The 27,630-nt window shown below is 41.7% G+C and overlaps 1 protein-coding gene across 11 annotated transcripts in view; it reads left to right on the forward strand.

Moving 5' to 3' along the window:
- Positions 1 to 27,630, forward strand: part of CACNB2 (calcium voltage-gated channel auxiliary subunit beta 2) — a 384,840-nt gene that overhangs the window by 222,822 nt on the left and 134,388 nt on the right. The window lies entirely within an intron of this gene.

The raw sequence follows: 27,630 nt of genomic DNA on the forward strand, positions 1-27,630 counted from the left end.
GAGAGGGAGACACAGAATTGGAAGCAGGCTCCAGGCTCCGAGCTGTCAGCACAGAGCCCGACACAGGGCTCGAACTCACGGACCGCGAGAGCATGACCTGAGCCGAAGTCGGACGCTTCACCGACTGAGCCACCCAGGCGTCCCGAGAGTAGATCTTGAGAGTTCTCATCATAAGAAAAAAACCTGATAACTATGTGTGTTGATGGGTGTTAAGTAGATTTATTGTGGCGATCGTTTGATTATGCAATGTATATACATGTATCAAACCAGTATTTATACGCCTAAATATGTTATATGTCAATCATCTCAATTTAAAAATAAATAAAAATAAATAAAACCTAAAATAGAAAGTTTTTAAATAATTTGATAGGCAAAAGTATCTCTCTCTTTTTTTTTTTTTAATGTTTATTTATTTTTGAGACAGAGAGAGAGCATGAATGGGGGAGGGGCAGAGAGAGAGGGAGACACAGAATCGGAAGCAGGCTCCAGGCTCTGAGCCATCAGCCCAGAGCCTGACGCGGGGCTCGAACTCATGAACCGTGAGATCGTGACCTGAGCTGAAGTCGGACGCTCAACCGACTGAGCCACCCAGGCGTCCCAAGTATCTCATTTTTAACTTAAGTACCTAAAGATTTTTTATTATGGTGAGGTTAAGTGTTTTTTCATATTTCTTAGCCATGGTTGTTTCTTCCTTATGTATGTGCCCTTGGGTGAATTACTTAACTCTGTACCTTGTTTTTTGTTTTAATCTCAAGTCACTTTGTAAGGTCACTGTGAAGACCAAATTAGATAATATTTTTCACGTACTTGCCACAGTATGTGTTGTATAGATATTCATCGGTCCTTGGTGAAAGTCTGATTTATGGCTTTTGTCCACTTTCTGTTGCCGTTGAGTTCGCAGGATTTAGAGCCTTATGGGGCACTGACCTTTCTCACTCCTTTGCGTGAAGTGGGAGAGGATGTAAGTTTCTGATGAGCCTGGTGACCGTTATTTCTGAGGATGCCAGGAGCGGAGTGATGGAAGTCTCCTCACTATGAAAGTTGAATCCTCTCCGTATATTCACAGACTAATGTTATTATCCCCGTTTTATAAATAAAAAAAAAAACAAAGGCTCTGAAAGTTGTAGTGGCTTGTCCAGGGTATGACGGACCTCTCGTCCCCTGCTCCCTCCATGCCGCTGGGGACTATGGTCCCTCAGCCCTTTGAACTGTACTTGAGGTTTACATCTTGCTACCTAAGGCAATCCCGTATGCTTGTTGATGTCAACCGTGGAGCCACGTGACCTGAGTTCAGACCCTGGCTCTGTCACCTACTAGCTGTGTGACGTCACCAGCACAGTCACTTCATCTGTAAAATGAGAATGGTAGTAGGACTCACCTTTTGAATTGTCGTGAGGGATAAGGTCGTTGATTTATGTGTAAATCACCTAGGTCAGTAGTTTCGTACACGACAGGTGTTATATACCAGCCACTGAGATCATAGTCCCCAGCGTCGGGGACGTGTGTGGCCAAAGGCCTATCCGACATTTTTTTTTTTGAGAGAGGGAGAGTGAGAGAGCATGAACACACATGAATGTGTGCCCGCGCGAGGGAGAGGGGCGGAGAGAATCTGAAGCAGGCTGCGTGCCCATAGCGGAGCCTGATGTGGGGCTCAAACTCGCAAACCGTGAGATCATGACCTGAGCCAAAATCCAGGGTCAGATGCTTAACTGACTGAGCTGCCCAGGCACCCCCTACTGACATTTTCAGCGTCTTGCCTGCACACCATCGACTGTGCACCATTCTTGGAATGGAACTGGGGGGGAGATCTCTTGGGGGGCTAAGAACTTGTGCTTTTGCTCACCCCATGTCACAGTGAACCAAAAAGAAATTTTTGTTTGGTGAGAATTTTACCAATAGGGATTTAGTTTTGTACAGCCGGCAGGTCAGAAATCCAGAGTCCCTTTGTGCTGCCCACTTGCTGTAATTCCTGAGTGGAGGAGGTCACCAGGAAGGCCACCCTCACTGTCATTTGTACTTTTTTTTTTTTTGGAAGACACCGAATGCCCTCACAAGGCCATAGTCCGCCGAACATCAGCTCAGTAGCATGGCTCCTGTCCACACAACGTGTGCATCTCTCCCTGGAGAACTTCACTGTTGGTAGCACAGGAAGCACAGGAAGTTCCCCAAGTTTGGGGGAAAACCATCAGAGAGAGAGAGAGAGAGAGAACAGAACTTTGCTGTGAAGCAAAATCATTGCCAAAAGGGCAATCGCATTTCCCTACTGACTGGCCAGCTTCACCTCAGGCTGCACCGTGAGAAGATCGTAAGGAACCTTCTTTCTGAAGGTTCTCATGGTCTGGGATGGAGGCAGATGCAAGGCCTTCCCCCCTTCATTCATCTGTTCATTCAGCAGACATTTATTGAATCCTGACTGTGCTTCCTCCTGCCCTAAGCCCAGGTTGAGGTGTATCTCATTCTACTTTTGTATCTTAATTCCGATTTCTGTTTCTCCCAAACAAGGCTGGACAGCCTAACTCAAGGGCAGCAACCCGCTGTGCAAGGCTGACGAGGTGGGAGAGGATGAGGAGAACAGCTGTTATTTGGGGGATATTTATGTGAGGCGCTGGGTCAAGTGATTTATGTATTGGAATGATTCAGAACACTTTTTTTTTCTTTACCACCCACTCTTTACAGATGAGGAAACTGAGATTTAAGGAGGGTTTTTTTTAATGTTTATTTATTTCGAGAGAGAGAGGGCACGAGTAGGGGAAGGGCAGAGAGAGAGGGAGAATCCCAAGCAGGCTCTGCGCTGTCATCGCACAGCCCGGTGCGGGGCTCGATCCCATGAACCATGAGATCAAGACCTGCGCCAGAACCAGGAGTCAGCCATGTAACCAACTGAGCCACCCGGGCACCTCAAGATTGAGGGGGTTTTAAAAAGGTGCTCAATTCAAGCCCCTCATCAGGCTCTGTGCTGACAGCTCTGGATTCTGTGTCTCCCTGTCTCTCTGCCCCTCCCCTGCTCACACTCTGTCTCTGTCTCTCTGTCTCTCTCTCTCTCTCAAAAATAAATAAACATAAAAACTATTTTAAAAATGCACTTAGCTAATAAGAGACAGACCCAGAATTTCAGCTTCGGTTAAGCTGACTACAGAATCCAAACCCTTCGTTGTTCTGTGCTGCTTCTCTCGTGAGGTCAACCTTGTGGTTTCTCCGTTTGCTTTCTTGAGCGTTGGGGTTAACCTGTATGTTCCTTCAGATTTTTCAGTACACTTTTGTTTTGTTTTGTCTTGATTTAATGACGAAGGTGTTAAGAGTTGTTAACCCAATGGGTATGTGATTTGCTTTGGAGAAGGTGCCCAGTAGATGTCTCTGGAAGTCCATGTGTCATTGGGACGCACTTGTGTTGTTTCTGTGTCCAAGATGATGCTGATGGGCAGCCTTGAGGAGGTCCCATTTCCACACTAAATGTGGGATGTGGAGATAAAGAACAAAGTGTGAGAGGAAGACTTGAAGACTCAGGTAGAGAATAGAAGCGAAGGTAAGAATAAATTAGCTTCCTCCATTTGCACCTTCATTTGCATTGTAGCACCTGCAGTGACATAGAGAAAAATAATTAGAGGTATACCAGGATGAGATAGTGACTAAGGAGAGAAAGAATGCCAGAGGACAACACAACTCTAGAAATTTACCACATACAGTGATGTTTGGCCGAGGTTGGAAGGGTTGCTGAGGTCACCAGACGAAGCAGGGCACTAGATGAGTGAAATTAAGTGTTCCCTCGAGTTTCCAGGAAGGTAGAGAGGGCTTAGGGGAAGGTCAGTGGCTGGAGAGGTGCCAGGTAGATTTGGCAGGATGGGAAATAGAATTACAAGAACACCTTGAGGGGTCAATCCTCAATTAATAAGAAAGGGAGTGTCTCCTCGGGTTTATAGTAAAGATGAACAGGTGTCGTTAGAGATAAAGCAGAGGCGATACAAAAACTAGTAAAAGTACATGAGCTGCTGAGTAGTTTTTTGACATCCTTGGTGACCAAGGTAGGTTTTCTTTGTAAAGTGCTTGGCGTCCTAAATGGTCGGCTTATTAGCCTTTTGTATCCTGTGCAACAACAGAATAACAAAGTCGTGCCAAATGACATTTTCCCCGACACTCGTGCACCGGTCGTGTGCTTTGCCAGTATTAACTTACAGCTCACAGCTGTGTGCACCAGCTCCTTCCCATTTTCCAGATAAACTCAGCCTTTGTGATGTTTTATATCTTGTCCAAGGTCACCCAGTTAAAAAGTGTCAGGTTTAGTATTTGTTACACTGCCCGCCAAAGAAAGGGTCCTATTTTGGTGAAAGCAAAAGGCTGTGGTAAGACGTAGCCCTAGGAAAGATCCCTGTTTTCTCTGGTGTTGGAGATTGGAAGTGAGTGTGAACGGAGTGCTTTGACGTGTCCTGTGCTCTATTATTTTGTCCTGTGATTTCAGTCCCCCTAGGCTGTATCGATGCCATAAGGAGGAAGGTACCTGTATCTTTATTAAGATAAAGTTCCCCTCTCTCTCTGCTCCTCCCCCGTTCATGGTCTGTCTCTCTCTCTGTCTCAAAAATAAATAAACGTTAAAAAAAAAAAATTAAAAAAAAAAAAAGGGGGCACCTGGGTGGCTCAGTTGGTTAAGCGTCCGACTTCAGCTCAGGTCACGATCTCGCGATCTCACGGTCCATGAGTTCGAGCCCCGCGTCGGGCTCTGGGCTGATGGCTCAGAGCCTGGAGCCTGCTTCTGATTCTGTGCCTCCCTCTCTCTCTGCTCCTCCCCCGTTCATGGTCTGTCTCTCTCTCTGTCTCAAAAATAAATAAACGTTAAAAAAAAAAAAATTAAAAAAAAAAAAAAGGGGCACCTGGGTGGCTCAGTCGGTTAAGCGTCCGACTTCAGCTCAGGTCACGATCTCGCGGTCCGTGAGTTCGAGCCCCGCGTCGGGCTCTGGGCTGATGGCTCAGAGCCTGGAGCCTGCTTCTGATTCTGTGCCTCCCTCTCTCTCTGCTCCTTCCCCGTTCATGGTCTGTCTCTCTCTCTGTCTCAAAAATAAATAAACATTAAAAAAAAAAAATTAAAAAAAAAAAAAAGTTCATCTCAATGTGCTAATGGGGATGAAGTCCGTTGTTAAATTAATCATTTTGCAAATCCTCTGAGTGGTAGTGTTTACTCTTTGGATTGAGCTTTCTTTCCGGGCCATGCATGGGAAATATGGCAGGCAACGGAAACTGGCAAAAGCAGCTTTTAACTGATGAAGACCTTTAACTTATTTTCCTTAACTAATCTAATTCCTTGAAACTGAGAAATGGAAGGCAGTATTCATCACAAAATACTGCTAGCAAGCAAGTGAAAATTCACTTCTCCTTGACCCTTTATAGGAACATACAGGGGCCCGTGCTCTGGGCAATGAACTTGGGAGTTTATAGGCCTGAGCACGATAATCAGTAGATGTGAAGGCCGGACAGTAAATGCCGGAACAAGTGATGTCGTATATGTGTATGTTTGAAGGATGGTTTAATTTCTCTGGTTTGTTGATCCATTGAAAACCACCCTGGCCTCAAAATGCCGTGGACACAGATTTGGAGGAGAAAAATACTTTGTCATCAGTTAAGGTAGTCACGAGATTAAAAACCAACTGAAGTTTATACCAGCTTAAGTATAAATAATTTTGGTTGGGGAACTCCTCGGAAGGGGAGGAAATATATTGGGCCCCATACATAACCTCCAAAATGAAACCCTTCAATTACTTTGTAAAAAAGAGGAATTGGAGTAAGGAATAATGAGACTAGGTAGGTATCGATATTATGCAAACTATATAATTTTAAGCCTGGCATACCATGTAATGGAGAAGTTGGCAAGCTTTTTCTGTAAGGGTCAGACAGTAAATATTTTTGGCTTCGAGGCCATACATTCTCTGTCACCCTCACGGAATTCTGTTGTACCACAAAAGGAGCCATTGGTTCATGAGACACAGAGAGAGGCAACAGGCTGACTTTGGCCCCAGAGTTGTGGTTGGCTGGTCCCTGGTATCATCTGTGGGGTTTGAGCCCTGAAGGTCTTTTTATATATATGGCAAAAGTGAAATGCTTCCTACACAAGCCTGGTAGCAAATCTGAGAACGCATTCTAGGTTCCCCTTTGTAGAAACACTATTTTATTTGAGGTTTTTGAAAATTATGCTTGGCCAACTCAAACATTAACCTCTGCTCTTTAATTCAGACGTTATATTCACATTTCTTGCCAGACCTGGGAACTGACTGAAAATAATTATTATGAAAGACACAGGGCCCTTGAACCCTTTCTTGTGGCTATTTTGAAGGGTCATTGTCTTTTAGCTAATTAGGAACCAGGAACATTATGTTTCAGCTGCTTGTGGAAGGTATTATCCTTAGAGAAATGGTCTGGGCAAGAGTTTGTATGGGGGTGCCGGGAACAGAGAGGAGAAAGAAAACCTGGGAGGGCCAAATTACAGGCACCAGCAACAGAGAAAACCCAGCCAGTAATTAGAGTAAATTTCTGAATACAAATCCTCAAAATGCGTCACTTTTCACATTTGAATCCCAATGCATTATACTCAACAAAACGAGTACTTGGTGATATGTCAACATTTTAATTCTGAATGAGTGTTAATTGGGTATTTTAGTGCTGAAATTATTTGTTACCTAAAACACTGACACAACCTGAAGTTCCCTGATTTTTATAATTATATAGCACAGACAGAATTTCCTTCTCTAGATTTGATTGCTTTTACGAAATGTATTTAAGGCACACGCTTTAGATCAATTAATAATTCAGAACTGTAATTATTAGACTCCATGGTGACTTGGTATAGTAACTCTTCCTGAATCAGCCCGTTCACAATTCGGGGCTGGTTGGAATTGTGAACCTCAGCCAAAAAAAAAAAAAAAAAAATGGAAAATATCTTCTCTCGATATAATGTACATGGTGACTGTAGATAACACTGCCAGCTGGTATATTTGGAAGTTGTTAAGAAAGGAAATCCTGACAGTTCTCATCTCAAGGAAAGAAAAAAAAAATTTTTTTTTATAATCTATATGAGATGATGGACATCGACCAAACTGTCTGTGGGGGAATCATTCCATAATATATGTAAGTCAAGTCATTATGCTGTTACATCTCAGTAAAACTGGGGGAAAAAAATTCCTCCCTGACCTCCCTTTACTTGTCACTTCCCTAGAGCAAATGTGTTGAGTGACTGCCTGACCCAGTACCGTGCTAGGGGCTTGGACCCAGTAGGGAACAATGCAGCCAGCGACCCTTGCTTTCCTGGACCTATTTGTTATAATACATTTGCATGCCTAATATGATTTCTTGCTCTCTCTCTCTTTTGGATGCTTACTCTGATTTCTCTAGCAGAAATCATGTGGGTCTAAAAAAATATTTTTATTGGGGTAGAATATACATAACAATATTTAGCACTTGACCTGTTTTTAAGTGTGCAGTTCTGTGGCATTCAGTGCAAGTTTTAAATACGAATTCCCCATCTCCTCTCCCCACCCTGGCCCCTGGCATCCACCATTCTTTTGGTCTCTGTGGATGTGATTACTCAGCTGAATGATAAGAGTATTTGTCCTCTTATGAGTGGCTTATTTCACTCAACATAATGTGTTAAAGGTTCATAAGAAACTGTGTTTCTAAGAGAAATGTTTGATTTTCTTAAATTAAAATTTTTAATTTCAATTCAGTCAGGCGAAAGGGTTTTTTTTTTTTTTTAATCTCAAGAAGAGCAGTGTTCATAATTCGTTTGAAAAAAAATATTTTTTTAACGTTGACTGACTCACCAAGCAATATTTTCGTTTTGGTTTTGCCTTAGAGAAGATTTGATTTGTTGTAAACCCTTGTGTATTACAGTCTACTAGGAGAACAGAAGTGCCCTCCTTGCATGGAATTAAGGAAGTATTCTGAGGATGGTCCTGTTTTAAAAGACTTTCTAATTCAGTGGCTCAGTCAGTTAAGCATCCGACTTCAGCTCAGGGCATGATCTCGCGGTCCGTGAGTTCAATCCCGGAGTCAGGCTCCGTGCCAGCAGCTGAGAGCCTGGAGTCTGCTTCAAATTCTGTGCCTTCCTCTCTCTCTCTCTCTGCCCCTCCCCTGCTTACACTCTGTCTCTCTCTCTCAAATATAAATAAATGTTTAAAAAAATGTAAAATACTTTCTAATTCCTTTTTTTTTTTTTTGAGAGAGAGAGAGAGAGAGAGAGAGAGAGAGAGAGAGAGAGAGAGAATCTTAAGCAGGCTCCACACCCAGAGCACAGCCCCCGTGGAACTCCATCTCAAAACCATGAGATCATGACCTGTGCCAAAATCAAGTCACGTGCTCAACTGACTGAGCCAGCCGGGTGCCCCTAAAATACTTTCCAAAGTAAATCAGAAAACTATGAATTAGGACAATTCATTTTTGCAGGTTATTTTTAGAGAAAGATGTAACAGAATTGTCTTTCTTTGTTTGGAAAAGAAAATGTGAGTAGGAAAACAAACACATACTATCCCCACTGGGGGATCCTACTTTTTAGAAAATGTGTAGGTTTTTCTGCCTGCGATCCCAATTTTATGTTAATTAGCACACTGCCCCCTGCGTCAGGAAAACTGTTTGCTGTGCCTTCCCTTTCCTGGTAGGCTGCCTTGCTTGTAACCACCCCTAGGAGCCACTCTGAAGAATGCAAGCAGCAGAGGTGTTTTCTGAAAGTGGAAGGAAGTGAGCTCAACGGAGTTGTTAATTCTTACTCTCCAGTGCCCGCTGGGGAAATTATACTCCTGGCTGCTATCCTTTGGTTCTGCTGTCAGTAATAACAGGTAGGAGCCCCCACCTCTCCTACCTAATAGAAGGTTCATTTTCCTGTGATTTAATTGCCTACAGAGGTTGGAATTGTGGAGGGCTAAAATTGTATTTGCGAGCACTGCATTCATGAAATACTTGGCTCACACGCACAGAAATAGGCCCTGAAAAATAATTGCTTCCTAACGATGTGCACGCATGACGTGGTTCCCCCAGAGCTCTGAAATCCTGCCACAGTCAGATAGGGTCCACCCTCCAGGCATGTCTCTGGACTGTACGTGGAAATATTCTTTTACTTCGTTCTTCATGGAAATCACAAAAGAATAACTTGAAAAGGGTTGGGCACTCGTTACGCAGTGAGGCTTTCGTGTATTTTTACCGTATCATTCTAATTTATTTCTTTTTTTTTAATTTTTTGGATGTTTATTTTTGAGAGAGAGACAGAGCACAAGTCAGGAAGGGCAGAGAGAGACGGAGACAGAATCTGAGGCAGGCTCTAGGCTCCGAGCTGTCATCACAGAGCCCAACACGGGGCTTGAACTCACGAACCCCAGAATCATGACCTGAGCCGAAGTCGGACACTTCACCGACTGAGCCACCCAGGTGCCCCTCATATCATCCTAATTTCAACAAAATTATGTGTAATTATAAGTGATATACATTGGGAGTCTGATATGATTTGCATCTTTCAACTTACTGAAGGAGACTAAAACTGTTGGGTATAGAAAAAAAAGAGAGAGAGACAGAGAGAGAGAAACGAAAAGAAAAAGACCATGCCCTTCACCTCTTGTAGTCTTGTCCAGATTTTGCCAGGCTCTTCAGGAGGGTTGTCTCTTCTGCTCAGCTTTGCAAATGCTTATCATCCTGGGAACTGATTTTCTCTCTGTTTACCACGGCTTTCTCTTTCTCTGTACCGAAACGCCTTGTTGACTTTGCTGGGGGTCTTTCTCGGTGTTCCTCAGACGATGGGATGGTACAGGTTCGGTTTTATTCATGACTGGATGCCACATTGGTAGGAAACAGAAATGTTATACTACGTGCCAAACAATCCATGGGACACTCAGTAAGGCTACTGAAGTTGTTTTTGTGTTTAACACCAAATATTACCCCAACTTTGATATGATAGACCTTTACTTTAAAAACATTTTTTTAATGTTTATTTCTTTTTTTTAACTTTTTTTTTTTTACATTTATCTATTTTTGATAGGCAGAGAGAGACAGTGCACAAGTGGGGGAGGGGCAGAGAGAGAGGGAGACACAGAATCTGAAGCAGGCTCCAGTCTCTGAGCTGTCAGCACAGAACCTGAGGCGGGGCTCGAACTCACGAGCCATGAGATCATGACACCCCATGATAGACCTGTACTTTATTCACTTACCCAAAATATGTACTGGGCAACGACTGTGCACCAGGGTCGGTACCAGGCAATCAGCTCAGAGTAGGAGATCCAGATATTAAAATGAAGCCCCTCACATGGTGGTAAACCCGCTTCTTCAGGGTCAGAGGGCAAGAGGACCAAAGGAGGCCCAAATAGTGCATGCCTTTATGATTGCGAACCAGTTTGAATTTACAATTGTCCTTGAAATGCCGCATGGAGATCTGGCAGCGGAGAGAGCTGACATAGAGACCTCACGTCCCCCTGGGTCTGTCAAGGTCCGTGAGGGGCTTTTGCATGTGAGTAGAAGCCCAGCCTACACATTCAGGCCCCTGCTCATCACTGCCAACCTCCCTCATCATACAGCTGCCCCTAGCCACAGCTGGGTCTAGGAGTGTGCACGCGGGCAGGGAAGTGTATCTTGAGAAGTGTGAACTTGGGAAGAAGCCCAGGCAGACCTAACAGGCCCGTGGCCATTTGGTCAGCAAATTCCTGACGCTCCAGTTCCCAGACTCTCTAAAACTACCCTGTATAATATGGTAGCCCTTGCCATGTAGGGCTATTAGGATGTCAATTCATCAAAATTAAGTGAAATTTTAAAATTCGTTGCACTAGCTATATTTCAACCCACGTGTTGTCTAGAGGCTATCGTGTGTGTGTATATATAGTATATGTGTTGCTACAGGACAAATACAGATTTTCCGGCAGAAAGTTCTAGTTTGGAGGAAAAGACAGGGGCTGGGAGTGTACAGGCACCACTTTCCCATATCTAAGAGTTGTGCTGTGTTTGCAGAGCGTGGGGACAGGGTTGCTGGAGGGAGGGGGGCGGGGAGTGGGGTAGCCAACGAAAAGTAAACAGTGACTAAATAAGTCTTTGCATCATGTGAGAGACTCTCCGAAGAAGATAAGCCGGGTGATGTGATGGGAACTGTAGCCAGAGAGGAAGAAGAGCTTCAAGCAGTGGGAAAGACAGAAGTAGAAGTTCAAAAGCCAAGAGAGTTTCGTTTGTCCCAAAAAAAAAAAAAAAGAAAAAAGAAAAAAGAAAAGTCAAAAAGGCGATGTTTATGGCTGGCAGGTAGCGAAGGAAGAGAAAAGTAGTGCGAGATGTGTCTGGAGATGTAGGCAAAGGCCAAAGTGTATCAGCGAGACACGGGATTTATTTTTTAAGTGACATGGGGGGCAATGGGAATGTTCTGTAAGGGGGAATGTTGTGAGCTAGCGCGTTTGAAGAAGTTTCCTTTGGCTCCCTGCGTGGAAGGGCTGGGGGCGGGGCAGAGGCAGAAAGACCAATCAGAGCTGTAGTCGGAGCCCACACAGGGCGTGAGCGATAACTAGGCTTGGGGTGATGCGGTGGAAAGAGGTGGATGATGAGATTTTCATAGAGCTGAACAACAGAGCGGATCCGTTTGCAGCCAGCACACATTTATTGAGTGCCTGCTGTGTACGAGGCCCTGTGCTAGGTACTGGGGACTCAATGGTGAACGAAAGTCACACCGACTCCTGCCTTCATGGAACTTAGGTATTCGTGCAGAGAGTAGAACCATGAATACACATGTAAGTACAGCAGAAAAAGGGGATTAGTGAGTAGCTGATGGGTTGCCTTTTTTTTTTTTTAATTTTTAAGTTTATTTATTTATTTTGAGAGAGACAGAGACAGCATGAGTGTGGGAGGGAGCAAAAGGAGAGGGAGAGAGAGAATCCCAAGCAGGCTCTGAGCTGCCAGCGTAGAACCCCATGTGGGACTTGAACTCATGAAAGTGTGAGATCATGACCTGAAATGAAACCAAGAGTCTGATGCTTAACCGACTGAGCCCCCCAGGCGCCCTATGGATTGCCATTTTAAATGCTACGGTTGTTACGGGGCGCCTGGGTGGCTCGGTCAGTTGGGTATCCGACTTCAGCTTAGGTCATGATCTCACAGTCTGTGAGTTCAAGCCCCACGGCGAGCTCCGTGCTGACAGCTCAGAGCCTGGAGCCTGCTTTGGATTCTGTGTCTCCCTGTCTCTCTGTCCCTCCCCCACTCATGCTCTGTGTCTCTCTGTTTCAAAAATAAATAAACATTAAAGTTAAGTGCCACAGTTGTTTTGGTCAGTTTTGTGACCTTTGATGTTGGAGACTTACAAAGACATTTTGGGAGAAAAGAAGAAAGTAACTCCAGAAATAGAGTTAACAGAGCCAAAGAGGCCCAGGGTTACTAGAGGTCCTGTAGTCCTCCATGGAGTCAGGGCTAAGACACCCCCCGACCTCCTTAGAATACCCTGCAAAATCAGTAAGTTCAGCTTCCTGCCTCTGGGTAGTTTTGCCAATATCAGTGATCACATTTTTTGTTTTTTTGGTTTTGTTGTTGTTGTTTGTTTTTAAATTTTAATCCCGGGGGGGGGGGGGAGGGAGGGGAGGGTGGGTGATGGGCCTTGAGGAGGGCACCTGTTGGGATGAGCACTGGGTGTTGTATGGAAACCAATTTGACAATAAATTTCATATTTAAAAAAAAATTAAAAAATAATTTTAAAAATGTAATTCCAGTGTAGTTACCATACAATGTTATATTAGTTTCAGATATACAACATGTGGTTCATTGTTCATCACAAGTGTATTCTCAGTCCTCATCACCTGTTGAACCCACCCCCTACCCACCTCCTCTCTCGTAACCATGTTCGTTCTCTATAGTTGGTCTGTTTCTTGGTTTGTCTCTCTTTTTCTTTGTTCGTTTGTTTTCTTTCTTAAAGTTCACATATGAATGAAATCATATGATATTTGTTCTTCTCTAATTTTACTTACCATTCATTATACCCTGTAGATGTAGCCATGTTGTTGCAAACGGCAAGATTTCACTCTTCTTCATCCAACTCATCTATCAATGGACCCTTGGATTGCTTACATAATTTGGCTGTAGTAAATAATGCTGTGATAAACGTAGAGGTGCATATATCTTTTCAAATTAGCGTCTTTTTGTTCTTTGGGCATGATACCCAGTAGTGGAATACCCAGTACTGGATCATATGGTAATTCTATTTTTAATTTTTTGAGGAACCTCCATACTGTTTTCAAAAGCAGCTGTACCAGTTTGCATTCCCACCAGTGGTGCACAAGGGTTCTTTTTTCTCCACATCCTTGCCAACACCTGTTGTTTCTTGTGTTTTTTTTTTTTTTTTTTTTTTTTAGCCATTCTGACAGGTGTAAGGGGATATCTCATTGTGGTTTTGATTTGCATTTCCCTCATGATGAGTGATGTTGAGCATCTTTTCACATGTCTTTCAGCCATTGGTATGTCTTCTTTGGAGTAATGTCTGTTCGTGTCTTCTGCCCATTTTTAATCAGATTATTTGTTTTGTGGGTGTTGAGTTGTATAAATTCTTTTTATATATTGGATATTAACCCCTTATCAGATATATCATTTGCAAGTATCTTCTCTCATTCAGTTGGTTGTCTTTTTGTTTTGTTGGTGGTTCCCTTTTCTGTGAAAATGCTTTTTATTTTCATGTAGTACAATAGTTTATTTTTGCTTTTCTTTCCCTTGCCTCAGCAGACATAACTAAAAAATGTTGTTGCAGCCAATGTCAGAGAAATTACTGCCTGTGCTCTCCTTTAGGATTTTTATGGTTTCTGGTCTCATATTTTGGTCTTTAATCCATTTTGAGTCTATTTTTGTGTATGGTGTAAGAAAATGATCCAGTTACCTTCTTTTGCAAGTATTATGATCATGGCTTTAAAAAAAATACAATTTCAAGCATTATAAAAGGTTCCACAGTGAAAAGCAAGTCCCTCCCACCCCTGCTTGGCCCTGGATCCCTCAGGTTTCCTCCCCAAAGGCCATCACTGTTAGGTGTCCTGGCGTAGAATTCTCAACTGTCAGTGGTCAACAGAACTATATGCAGAGCTTTAAAAAGGACTGATGCCTGGTCCTGCCCCTGAGTTTCTGGTTGAATTTTTGGGGGATATAGCCCAAACATAGATATTTTTTTAAAGTTTTATTTGTTTAAGTAATCTCTACACCCCATGTGGGGCTCTCATGACCCTGAGAGTCACACACTCTTCCTACTGAGCCAGCCAGGCACCCTCGAAGCACAGAGATTTTTAATATCCTCTCAAGATTATTTCATGTGCAGCCATTTAAATGTTCTAGAGGTAGCCTAAAAACTAGCATATGTATTCTCAAAAAAAAAAAAAAATACACACACACACACACACACACACACACACACACAGGGACAATACCAGAATAGTATCTACTGTTTTGTCTCTTGCTTTTTTCTTTTTTTCTTTTTTTAACTGTAAAATATATCTTGGAAATTGTTCCCTGTTAATACATATGGCTATATATAGGCCTTATTAGTTTTAATGTCTCAATAATAGGCCATAATGTAGATGCACCATAATTTATTTAATCAGTCTCCTCCTGGTAGATAGTTACATTATTTTAAGTCATCTGTAACACAAATAATGCCATAATGAACATTCTTATATATACATCCTTTGCATATATTTGTATATACCTATAAAATTAATTAGAGGTATTAATTTTAAGAATCAGAATTGGGATTATTGGTCAAAGGGTAAGTGAATTTTCAATTTTGATAAGTGCAACCAGATTTTTCCCTTAAGGGGCAAAGATGTGTTCCACACTAATAAGTGCTTTGCTTTTCATCTTTGCCAAGAAAAACTAGCATTTTCTTTGATTTTGCCCCTTTTAACATCATAATGAAAGTTGGACATTTTCTATATGCTTTCTAAAGAAACCATTTCTCTTTCTGTGAATATCTCCTGTCATTTTTGTCCATTTTTCTCCAATAGCATTGGTCTTTTTCTTACTAATTTCTAAGATCTATTAACATATGAAAGAAATGAACCCTTTGTCATTGGTATATTTTTTCCCAATGTTATATTGATTTTTATAATTTTTTATTGTATGTAATAAAATGTATGCTTTTTATGTTTTGAAATTTTAAAATGTGGATTGGTAATTGGTGCAGGTATCGTCAGCTACTTGAGGACAAGGAATGTATCGTATTTCTTCTTGTATCCTCAGTGTCTGGCACATGGTAGTTACTTGCTGAATGAATGGTTGGATATAAACATGATGATGATAAAGGATCATTCAAGCTGATTGCGTGTGTTCATCCCAGAAAAGTTAAGGAATTAATGGTATTACCATAATGGAATTGCCTTGGTAATTTGAATGCATCAACTTATGCGTGCAGTATTAAGTGTCCAAAGGCATATCCAGATGAGTTCTCTCAAAGGTTTCCTTTTTCTCATTAAGCTCTAGCTCCTTAAACGTGCTAAGAGCATTCTCCTCTTCAAATTGGTCCTTCTGCCTTGAAACATTTTCCCTTACCTCTTTGTATAACTTGTTGCCTGTTAACTTCAGACCCAGCCTAAATATGATTTTCCTTTTAGAAGCCCCTCCTTGTTCCCCCTGCTACATTTCCTCAAAGCACCCTGTGCTTCTCCTGGATCGTCGCTGCCAAAATTGTCATAAAATAATGTTTAGGTTATTACCTCTGTAACGTCTGTCTCCTTCACTAGACTGTAAACCCCAGCCTTGTCTTCTTCTCAGATTGTACGCTGGCCCTGGGGATACGGAGGTGAAAAACACAGACTTTCTGCCCTCATCATGGGCACGAAAATACAATCATATATTCTAATGTGTGTGTATATTGGGAAGGGAGAGATAATAATAAATTTAGTTGTACACAATGTTAAATGATTGTTATTTAAATGAAGTGGAAAACCTAGTAGGTGTTATCTTTGGTTTGGAGTGCTCAAGTTTGGTGTGTCTTATGTTTATTTTAATAGCTTCCTTTAATATTTTTTTAAGTTTGTTTATTTTTGACAGACACAGAGAGAGAGTGTGAGCATGAGCTAGGGAGGGGCAGAGAGAGAGGGAGACACAGAATCTGAAGCAGGCTCCAGGCTCTGAGCCATCAGCACAGAGCCCAACGCGGGGCCTGAACTCACGAGCCGTGAGATCATGACCTGGGCTGAAGTTGGACGCTTAACCAGCTGAGCCACCCAGGCGCCCCTGGTGTCTGTTTTAACAGTAGAAGCATCTGGCATATAACGCATGAATGCTGTAGCAGACTGCAAAACAGTAGTCCTCAGGCCATAATGCAAGAGTCAACAGGCATGGGCAGCAGCAGTAACAAGATCTTTCTGGACTTTGCCAACTGGCAAGCCATCTTCGTCCTGCTTGATGGAAGTTTTATCAACAGCTCACATCGTGATCTCACGGTTCATGAGTTCAAGCCTCACATGGGGCTGGCTGCTGTCAGCACAGAGCCTGATTCAAATCCTGTGTCCCTCGCCTGCTTGTGCCCTCTCTCTCTCTCTCTCTCAGTCTCTCTCAAAAATAAAGAAACATTAAAAAAAAAAAAAAAGATATTTACTTCTCAGAGCTGAGAAGGCTGGAAAGTCCAAGATCAAGGCACTGGCAGATTCAGTGTCTGGTGAGAGCCTGCTTCCTGGTTCACAGACAGCCTTCTTACTGTTACGACCTCATGTGGTCAAAGCAGCTAGGGAGCTCTCTGAGGTGTCTTTTACAAGGGCACTAATCCCGTTCACATGGGCTCCACTGTGATGACCTAATCAGCCTCCAAAAGCCCACCTCCTAACACTATCACCTTAGAGATTAGGTTTCAACATATGAATTTGGGGGCGACACAAGCATTTGGTCTATGGAACCATGTACTGAATATTTGCAGTAAAAATGCTTCCTTATTTGTGAGACAGGAAATATTATATGAATTGCTTTTTATTAAGTGTTCTTAATAGAGTCGGGGTTTTTAGCATGAATAACATATTAATATAACCAACAGCACATCTCCCTCTAGCTACGCAGTCTAAAATTCGCAGCAAATTTCTAAATATAGATTTGTATAAACCAGATTGTCTCTAGTTCTTAAATCACCTTCTGAAGGTAGGTTAGCTGCTTAAGGGATGCATTAACTATTTTAGGTCAGTAGGGTACTTTGCAGTGCTTTATTACTAAATGCTCCATACCACTGGCACTTTTCCAGCCAAATCCCTGATCGGGTAGCCTATTTTTAATATTAAATCTCTCTGAACCAAAGTCATATCTTTCTGGAAGGTTAGACTTTTAGAACAGCGTATTAATAATTTACTACCAAATTACTGAGTCATTTGGCCTGCTTAAGTATCTAACCTAGTAGCAAAAAATTATTTAAGCAGTCATATGAGAAAGTTCCAATGTTTCAAGTGGAAATGTAACATAATCATTTTAACACATTTTTACAGAGAAATGTAGTTCTTCAAAATGTTAACATTTCAGGTTCAAGTACTTTTATTTTAATTCTTATTTCTTACCTGATGTAATTCCTGTATCAACATTCTTGCTTTCTTCCTTCCTTCCTTCCTTCCTACCCGCCTGCCTTCCTGCCTTCCTACCTTCCTTCCTTCCTTCCTTCCTTTATTTCTTTATTTCTTATGCATGAAGAGTCTTTCAGAAGACCCAGAGTTTGCCTCCATTCCCCACATGCAAAACAAAGAACAAAAAACAAAAAACTATTAAGGTTAAATCAACAAATTAGGGAAAATATATACCTGCATTGTTTTTTTTGTAACACCAAAAGTATTTTCAAGATAGTTTGTTAGATTTTTCGATTGCATTAAGAGCTTTCTACTTTTGTTAAAAAATGGTAACATTACAGAAAAAAATTTAAATTAGCTCTCTGAATTAAAAACAACAGTGACTCCAACTTTATCTCTTCTGTTCATTTTGTGTACTCCCAGTATTTATATATATGTGAATGTATGTATTTATAGAAATGATTCAGGGATTTTTATTTCTTTATTTTATTAACCAAATATAATGATCATTAAGAATTGCCTATAATGCCCTTTAGCCTTTGTAACTATTATTAAATATTATATAATAATCTAAGTGTTGTATGGGACATATTTTAGAATTTTAAGACAGATCCCAGAAGTGAAATCATTAGTCTAAACGCATATTAGTCTAGATATGTATCTAGATACAAACAGAAAGAACATTGTTTTCCCAAAGGGTTTTTTAAAAGTCAAGAAAGTATCAACAAAGTATCAACAAGACCTGAAAGCATCTGTGTTAATGTAACTTCACAACACTGAATTGGTACTTTGCAAAGAGAACTAATTTAATGGGAAATGGTATTGTGTTTCATTCAGCAGGCTGAACACTTTTTCCAGATGCTTGTGACTAGTTTACTTTTTGTGAATTTTGTGTTCATAACCTCTGCCTATTTAATACCCATTGATCTCTTCCTCTTTTCTTATCAATGAATATAAACTCTGTATAAGCAAAGAAAATTTTAGAGGGTAAAACCTTGAAGGACGGAAGCCCTATCCCCTTTGACAGCTGTGTGACTCCCTGGGGGGACGATGACTCTCCTTTAATGTGTGTAGATGGATTGTTCATTTGCACCTGAGAGCATTCACCCTGGAAGGCAGGAGTCAACAGTTACTGTTTGATTGTTCTGCCACTCAAGGAAAGGCTTGCTGCTGGACTTTTGTATCTGTCTAGTTTGTTAGTAGCGTGACTTTTAAATATTACTCAGAATGGCTTAAAGAAATATCTTCCTTCTGTGCTGGCTTGATTTTTTTTTTAATTTCTTTAATGTTTATTTCATTTTGAGGGAGAGAGAGACACCGTGTGAGTAGGGGAGGGGCAGAGAGAGAGGGAGACACAGAATCGGAAGCAGGCTCCAGGCTCTGAGGTGTCAGCACAGAGCCCGACGTGGGACTCGAACTCACAAACTGTGAGATCATGAGCTGGGCCGAAGTCGGATGCTCAAAGGACTGAGCCACCCAGGCACCCCTGTGCTGGCTTGATTTTTTAAACTCTCTGTCTTCCTAGACATTATATGTGTAGTCACTTTTTCTGTTGTGAATTTAAACTCTCTTCCCATAGACATAGTGGGGCTAGTGCATGAGGAGTAACAGTCAGTAAACAGTCATACAATATGTCCTATTTACAGCGTTTTTTCAACTATTTCTAAGGAAATTTTCAAGAATTTTCTTTCTAGTAGCGTTGATTTTTTTTTTATATATATATACTCATTTTACTGAGGGGGAAATTAGCCTGGGGCATATTTACATGACTTGCCTATGGCTTCTCCAATGGGTCATTAGCAGTTTTAAGACTGGAGCTTTGAATCCCTGGAATGAATAAATACAATTAATGGGAAAAGAAGCTTCATAGAAAATGAGCGCTAATCATATTTTCAAAATGCAAAGCCTCTCTTAACATGTCTTCGAAGAAGGATGCTATATAAATTTTATGTATAATAACTTTTTTTTTTAAGTGGCTTGCTTGTTATGGAACATGTTTATCTAATCAACCGACCATAGCTGACATTTACACTAAGTTGGTTAAGTGATATTTGTTGAGGGTTATGATGAAACACCACGTGTGTCTTCAGGCTGAAGCCTTAGTTTTATTCTCTTGCTCCCGATGGTGAGTTATTTATTGGTCATTCACAATCCAGGTCAAATTGCTGTTGCTGTTTTTTAGTAAGGGGGAGACTTGAGAATGTTTAGGGTGTTTAGGAATGTTCAGGAATGCTAAGGGGAGGCCCCTCTAGTGAAAGAGCATTAAGATACAGGATGTGGGGGAGAATAGTCTCTCTCTCTAGTAACCCTTATTCATTCATCCAATGAATGAATTTATAGAGCAAGAATGCTGTGCCTGGTACTATTCTAGGCCCTTGGGGTAAATGAGTGAAGGAAACAAACAAAAAAAATCTCTGCCCTCAGGGATGTTATAGTCTATTGGAGGGAGATAGAACCCGAACAATAAATATAATTAATAAATTCTGTTGTATGTTAGAAGGTAAAAGCACCATTAAACAACAACAACAACAACTAGGGGGCATCTGGGTGGCTCAGTCGGTTAAGCCTCCAACTTGTGTCGTGATCTCGCGGTTTGTGAGTTCGAGCTCCACGTCGGGCTCTGTGCTGACAGCTCAGAGCCTGGAGCCTGCTTGGGATTCTGTGTCTCCCTCTCTCTCTGTACTCCCCTCCACCTCCCCCCCCCCCCCCCCCCCCCCGCAGCTCATGCTCTGTCTCTGTCTCTCTCTCTCTCTTGAAAATAAACATTAAAAAAACGGCAGGTAAGTGGAATTAGAGATCGTGGAAGGGGAAGGCCTTCGGGATTATCGTTTTAAATAGGATGGTCACGGAAGGCCTCACTGAGAAGTTGACCGCTCAACAAAGCCTTGAAGGAGGTGATAGTTGGCAGTGTGGAAATCTAGAGAGAGAGAGCATTGCTGGTGCCTGTGAGTGATGAGCGAATTTGGAGCAGAAAGGAGTCTGTGTATGGGGAGGAGCGTGTGGCAAAAGGAGGCAAGAGGAGATACCAGCAAAAGAGACTTCGAAGGAGCAGCCAACAGGTGAGAGGAAGACAGAGAGAGAGTGGTTTCCAGAAGGTGTTAATGAGAAAGTGCATAAAGGATGGGGAGTAGACTCCCATCTATCAAGCTCCTGATACGTTGAGAAAGATGCATACCGAGAACTGACCTGTGGCCTTAGCCATCTGTCACTGACAGTCTTGGTGAGCAGTGATGGCCGAGTGCAGGGAGTCCGTAGCCTTAAGAGGAAACGAGAAGAGAATTGAAGGAAGCGTCAGCAACTTTGAAGCATTTTTTGTCTACAGAGGAGAGCAAAGAAATGGGATGGGGGCTGGCAGAGAATATGGAGTCAAGGGAAGGTTTTCTTAGGCAGAGGGGAGTCATATAGCCCGCGTGTGTGCCGGTTAGAATGATTCAGTGGGAAGACGAAAGGTAGTGTTGTGCACGCGGAGCTTCTGACAGTATCTATACCCACCGTGACTTCCTATTACCCAGAATGCCCCACGTCTGATTCGTTCACTCCTTTTCCCTCATTCAGTTTTTTTCAGCAATATTTGAAGGAAGGTCACCTCGCCCAGGCCACAATTTTTCTGTTTCTTGCCTACTCGTTTCCGTTTTCATGACTGAAAGATAAAGTTTTTTGGTAAGAAATTATATAGCGTGAAACGTTTTTGTCATCTATCACCATCAATCAGTAAATTGATATTAAAGGCCTAAAAAACTCCCTTGGTACCCACCCCCCCACCCGGTGCTGTAATTATGAAAGGAAATTATTTATCATATGTCTAAAATCCCAAACTCAAAGTACCATTAAAATTGGCCCTCTAATTCTAACTTTTCAAAATGGTTCTTTTTACTGGTGTCAAATTTTGCGAATTTTGGGCAGGGTTTCTTCTACAAAATATAAACAGCCATCATAGCCTTCCTTTAAGGAATAGGTTGGTGGTAACAGTGTTTTAATATATTACTCTTTGTTTAAATGTTTATTCATTTTTGAGAGAGAGACAGAGTGAGTGAGCAGGGGAGAGGCAGAGAGAGAGGGAGACACAGCATCCGAAGAAGGCTCCAGGCTCTGAGCGGTCAGCACGGAGCCCGACGCGGGGCTTGAACCCACTAAGTTCGTCACGACTCGGGTCTGTACTTGAGTAACTTAGGCTTCAGTGCTGAAAACTAGCAACTGTTCTATTGAACATAGGAGATGCTTGAATCCCAGCCAGCTTCAGGCAAGATTAGCTGCCAAGGAGGCTATCGAAGGCCAGCTTGCCAGAGTTACGTTCATTTTCAGGGAAAAGAGAGAAATTTAAATAGCCGGTTTCTTGACTTCCATTGTTTTCCTATTCTACTTTTCCACTCTCCGTTGTAGGTAAGTAATGAAAAGAAGGCTTTATAATTTTGAGATACTCTGAGGGGGAGGCAGATTTCAGGGTAACAGCCAACCTTTGAGTCCTTCTTTAACACAAAACAGCATTACATCGATGAATGAGAAATTATCTGTTTCATCGGACCTTCACTGTGTCTTTTGGGAAGATAAAACTTGAGGTTCTCTGAAGATGTATATGTGGTGTGTGTGTGTGTGTGAGAGAGAGAGAGAGAGAGAGAGCAACCTAGGTTTAGCAAAAATAGAACTAAGAACTTGGAAGTCCTCTTGGCATTTTATGGCCAGTGGAAATGGCCATACATGTGCCTGACGGACAGAAAGAGATACGTTTTCAATGAAAATAAATAGTAGTTGTACATAGGGATTTGTTCTGGCTTTTCTTTTTATGAACTGATGCATGCCTGAGTTCACTTCAAAAGCTGCCTCCCACCTCTGTTGATTATTAGCTTTGTCACCTCGGTCGGGTTACTGGCCTTCCTTGTGCCTCAGTGTTTTCTTCAGTGAAGACAGAGATAGAGATCAAACATTAAATTATGTAATGCTAGTGAATCCTCCCCATGTCTAACACAGTGTGAAGCCTTCATGAAAACTTAGCAATTATTATCATTCATATAGGTGGTAGCCTGATCATAATAAATGGCAATAAATCTTAATAAATTGCTCTGATTGTTAACGTAACGTACGACAATCTCAGAAATAAGCTATCTGCTCTTAAGAGATAGTACTGGGTTGAGAAGGAAGAAAATCAGAGCACTGTGTTTAAATCTCAGGAGACATGATTTTCCCAATAATGTGGAATTTACTGACAACTTAAATGCCACTTCTGCTTGAGAAATTCAGATAGGAATAAGGACCTGTACTGTCAGGTGATGCCACATAAATGAAAAGGATGCCCCAAAATTCATATTCCAGGTATACTTGAGTATGTACTACCTGCAGGGTGAAAAAATGGTGAGGGGGAAGGGAGGGTGTTGAAAGAAATACTCCTGAAAAAGGAGCATGTTTAGCTACACTGATCTCTTTTCTTTTCAGTTCCTTAAACTTCTGAGTATTCCTTGTCCTCAGTCCTTAGCAGACGCTGTTCCCTCTTCCTGGACATCGCTTGTCTTAACACATCCCCAAGCTGACTTATTTTTTCTTTCTCTTTTGAGATATTTCAGCGTAAATCACATCTCAGAGTGTTGTATCATCACCCTGACTAAAATAGCTACTTCTTAGGGCACCTGGGTGTCTCAGTCGGTTGAGTGTCTGACTCTTATTTTGGGTCAGGTCGTGATCTCAGGGCCGGGCGATCGAGCTCTGCCTCAGGCACTGAGCTCTGAGCCTGAGCGTGAAGGCTGCTGGAGAGTCTCTCTCCCCCTCCTCCTCCCTGCTGCTCACTTGCGCGCATGCATACTCTCTCTCTCTCTCTCTCTCTCTCTCAAAAAAAAATCTTTTTAAATATAAATAAATAAAATAGCTTCTTTCTTCTCACCATTATTATATTCTCACAGCCGGTTTTGTGTTTTCTCGTTGTGATTATTGTTCTGATCACCTTAAAAAAATTGGTCTCATTCAACTAGATTTTTGGGCTCCATGACAGACACGAAGCTTTTGTCTTTTTCACAGTTATAGTCCCAGCATTTAACTTAGAGCACATAGACTTGCAAAGTAGTAAGTGCTCAATAAACGCATGTGGCTGATTTTGGATTTGGTTTTGGCAAAATGTAGTTTTTTCCTTCAGTATGTATGTTAGTGCCACAAAGTGTCTAAATTTACATATGCTCTTGAGAAAATTGAAGCAATATTTAAAATTTTTTTTTTTAATGTTTATTTATTTTTGAGACAGAGAGAGACAGAGCATGAACGGGGGAGGGGCAGAGAGAGAGAGGGAGACACAGAATCCGAAGCAGGCTCCAGGCTCTGAGCTGTCGGCACAGAGCCCGACGTGGGGCTCGAACTCACGGACCGCGAGATCGTGACCTGAGTTGAAGTCGGACGCTTAACCGACTGAGCCACCCAGGCGCCCCAGAAGCTAGTATTTTAGCTTTTACATAATCCTACAAGTTACCACACAGGGATGAACTTGCATGGATTTATTACCATCGCCTAGGATAATATTTTCACGTGAAGCCAAATGGCAGGCCGATCACATTTGAGATTTTCATTGATCGAATGGGTATGCAAGTTCTATGACATTTGCGAACCCAAGTATACAGTATTCGTGTCAATGCGTTTCATCCCAATAGTCTGTAACATTTTTAAGGTTCTTGAGGCAGGAAATTGTCATTATTTGTAAATGGTAAATGGGTTTTATTCCTGAAGAAACCAACAGTGCAGGGGGTAGCAATTCATTTTCTTAGAGATCCAGATCTCTTCATAGAAAGAAAAAGTTAATTCTCAACTGTGAAAAGAGGCGACAATATGAGAAATGAAAGAATTCTCTCTGCCAGCTAATGCACAGACAATACAAGATGGAAGTCTTTGCCTTTGGTCTTTGGTTTCAGAAGTCCTTCCCATTCTGCTTTTTTCTAAAAGCGTGGGCCTGAGGAATATGGCGGTGGAATGTCTGTCTATCCCATGGCAGGTCAGGAGGAAGCAACTGAATTCAGACTTGCCATTGGCTCAGCATAGTCCTATACAGGAGGAGGGTCATTTGAAGTCTTGAGGGTTTTGGATGGAGCGTAGATTTGTCTAGAATCGGGGGAACCCTGGAATACTGTGAGAAATTGACTTTGTCCAACAACATTGCTTAGTCTTCATATGAAGATTCCCTATAAAAATAGATGGACACTTTAGGATTGAAGATGCCATTCCTGAGTAGGCTTATGACTTTCGCTCCTCTGGCTTTAGAAGAGAAAATACAGGAATGCTCAAGAAAAAAAATGATGCTGGCAATATATATGATTGAAACAATAGAGTACAGCGTCAAAAAAGCAAACTGCATATGGAGAGCCTGGGTGGCTCAGTTGGCTGAGCATCCGACTTCGGCTCAGGTCATGATCTCTTGGTCTGTGAGTTCGAGCCCCACGTCAGGCTCTGTGCTGACAGCTCAGAGCCTGGAGCCTGCTTCGGATTCTCTGTGTGTCTCTCTCTCTGCCCCTCCCCTGCTCATGCTCTGCCTCTCTCTCTGTCCAAAATAAGTAAATATTAAAAAAAAATTTTTTTAAAGCAAACTTTCTATATACAAAAAAAAGTATGCTTTTTGTGCAAATATTAGGCATAAATTGGGGGGAAAAACAAAAACTGAAGAGTAGTTACAAAGAATGAGGTAATTCGGGTGCCTGGGTGGCTCAGTCGGTTAAGTGTCTGATTTGGGCTCAGATCAAGATCCCATGGTTCTTGAGTTCGAGCCCATCATCCAGCTCTGCACTAACATTATGGAACCTGCTTGGGATTCTCTCTCTGTCCCTCTATCTGTGCCTCTCCATTGCTTGCATCTAGCTCTCGCTCAAAATAAATAAAACAAACCTTTAAAAAAAGCATGAGTTAATCCAGTTAACTAAATTTCCTGTGAGCAAAGCACATGTATTTGGAGTTAAGAGTTCTGAGGATAAAAGTGAACGATCCTGGATGAGTTTTGGTAGACGTTAGGGTACAAGTTACGTTTTGGACCTGTACAATGAGGGATGCGAATATTAAGGTGTAGGAAAGGAAATATTTGTAGCTAAACTGTGATATACCCACCTGCAAGGACAAAACTACAGAAGACCAGCTCATCACATTGTAGCAACCCAAGAGATCAAGGGCACATCTTGTAATGAACTTACTCTGGAATTATGGAAATGACAGCCAGCTGTTCCTGACTGAAGACTGCTTGAGGCAGAATGACCCAGAAAGTCCATATGGTACCAAAGGCAAAAGCTTAATTAGATATATTACTAATAACTGCATAAATCCACACTCCCAGAAGGAAGGAGATTAATTGTGCATGTTGGGAGGGTGACTTTCAAAAATGCAAGAACTCTGGAAGCTAAAACATGCTATTATTTAATAGTGGTTATCTTTGGGTGGGAGAATTTAAAGTGACCTTTATTTGTGCGTCTCTGCAATGGGTACATGTAACTTCTATAATGAAAATATTTTGTTGCCATTTTTCTGCTACTACTACAGATCCAAGGAAAGAAAGTATGGTGGCCCCTTCTATCAACCTCACTAAACATCATTTGGGAGTCACATCTTACATGGTAACATAGTCAAAAGTTAATTTATTATTGCAGTATTCAAAAGATCATTGCCAGAAGTCACTGTAGAGGTTTTTTGTTTGTTTTTTTAACTGCTTGATTATTTAAACCTGGAAACAGGTCTCAACATGACTGTGCAATTAAAAGCTACATCTGATTATTAGCAAAGGACTTTTTAAATCATATTTTGTTCAAAAGGGAACAGGATAGTGCACAGTTATGTGTGTGTTATGCTCTTACTCTCCTTATGGGGCTAACTAATGACCGAAACTTTGTATCTTCACTGTGTTGTGAATGGAACCTTCTGCAGGGTGATTGGGTTTAAAATGCTAACATTTGTGACAATGGGGCCTGAAGCCTTTTGTGGGATAAAGCTGTGCTTCCGGGTAATTTTCTACTGTGCTACACTCGCCATGAGAAACCCTCTGGGAAGATGAGGAATCCCCCTAACGTGTGTGGATGGAGAAAATTTCATTTCTCCCTTGTGAATTTTACTGGAATTAGAAATTGCAATGCATTTTATATCTCCCATGCATTTTACATTCACTTCGTAAGAATATAAATAACCCGTTTATTGATTTATAGATAACACAGTTGGGGTGTATTCAATCTATAACTTATTCTAAAGCCTCTATTCTGTATTTTCTAGCATTTAAGGCATAAAGATTGGTCTTAGCCCACAAAAGAAGGGAGAAAGAGATGAAATGAAGGAAGAGAAAAAAGTAGCAAAGATTTTAAAACCTCCTGTCATGGGGCACCTGGGCGGCTCAGTTGGTTAAAGGTCAGACTTCAGCCCGGGGCATGATCTCACAGTTTATGAGTTCGAGCCCGTGTCGGACTCTGTGCTGACAACTCAGAGCCTGGAGCCTGCTTGGATTCTGTCTGTCTGTCTGTCTGTCTCTCTCTCTCTCTCTGCCCCTCCCCTGCTCGCACACTGTCTCTCTCTCGTGTGCTCTCACTCTTTCTCAAAAATAAATATTTTAAAAATTCATAAAAAAGTAAAAATAAAACCACCTGTCTTTCATTTGCATGACACTTTACAAAATAATCCCCTTCCCTACCACACAAACAAAAATGTAGTTTGGAATGCAGTGTTTGAATTTTATGTTTACCAAGCCATCTAGAAGTGTGTATTTCTTCGTAAAGAAGAAATGTAATCTCATTGGTAGAGGAAATTAATAAGTATCTTTTCTTCTCGAGCTTCAATCACCCTATTTATAAAAAGAGTTTGGACTCAGCTATTCTGTAAATCTTAACTCGAGCTAATAAATCAACCGCACTTTGCAATTTCTTCATAATTGTTGTTCTGACAGTTCATACTGTTGTTTCTTCTAGGGACTTTATTTCAAACGGTAGTTTCTCAGCTGGAGAAGCAGTTCAAAGTCATTTTGAGCTCGGTTAAACTCATTGCTTAGAGCTGTGATTACTTTCATGTCCTAATTAAAGGGGGAGATCTGTCTCCTGCATCTTGTTTGGGAAGTCACCAGCAATCAAGGGCAGTTTGATGTTATGATTGATGAGCACCATTCATCGCTTTCCACTGTCCAATGATGCCTGCGTGATATTGCTTATCTTTGAAT

The sequence above is a fragment of the Panthera onca genome, chromosome B4, assembly GCF_046562875.1.
Source record: "Panthera onca isolate mPanOnc1 chromosome B4, mPanOnc1 haplotype 2, whole genome shotgun sequence".
In the NCBI taxonomy this organism is placed as follows: Eukaryota; Metazoa; Chordata; class Mammalia; order Carnivora; family Felidae; genus Panthera; species Panthera onca.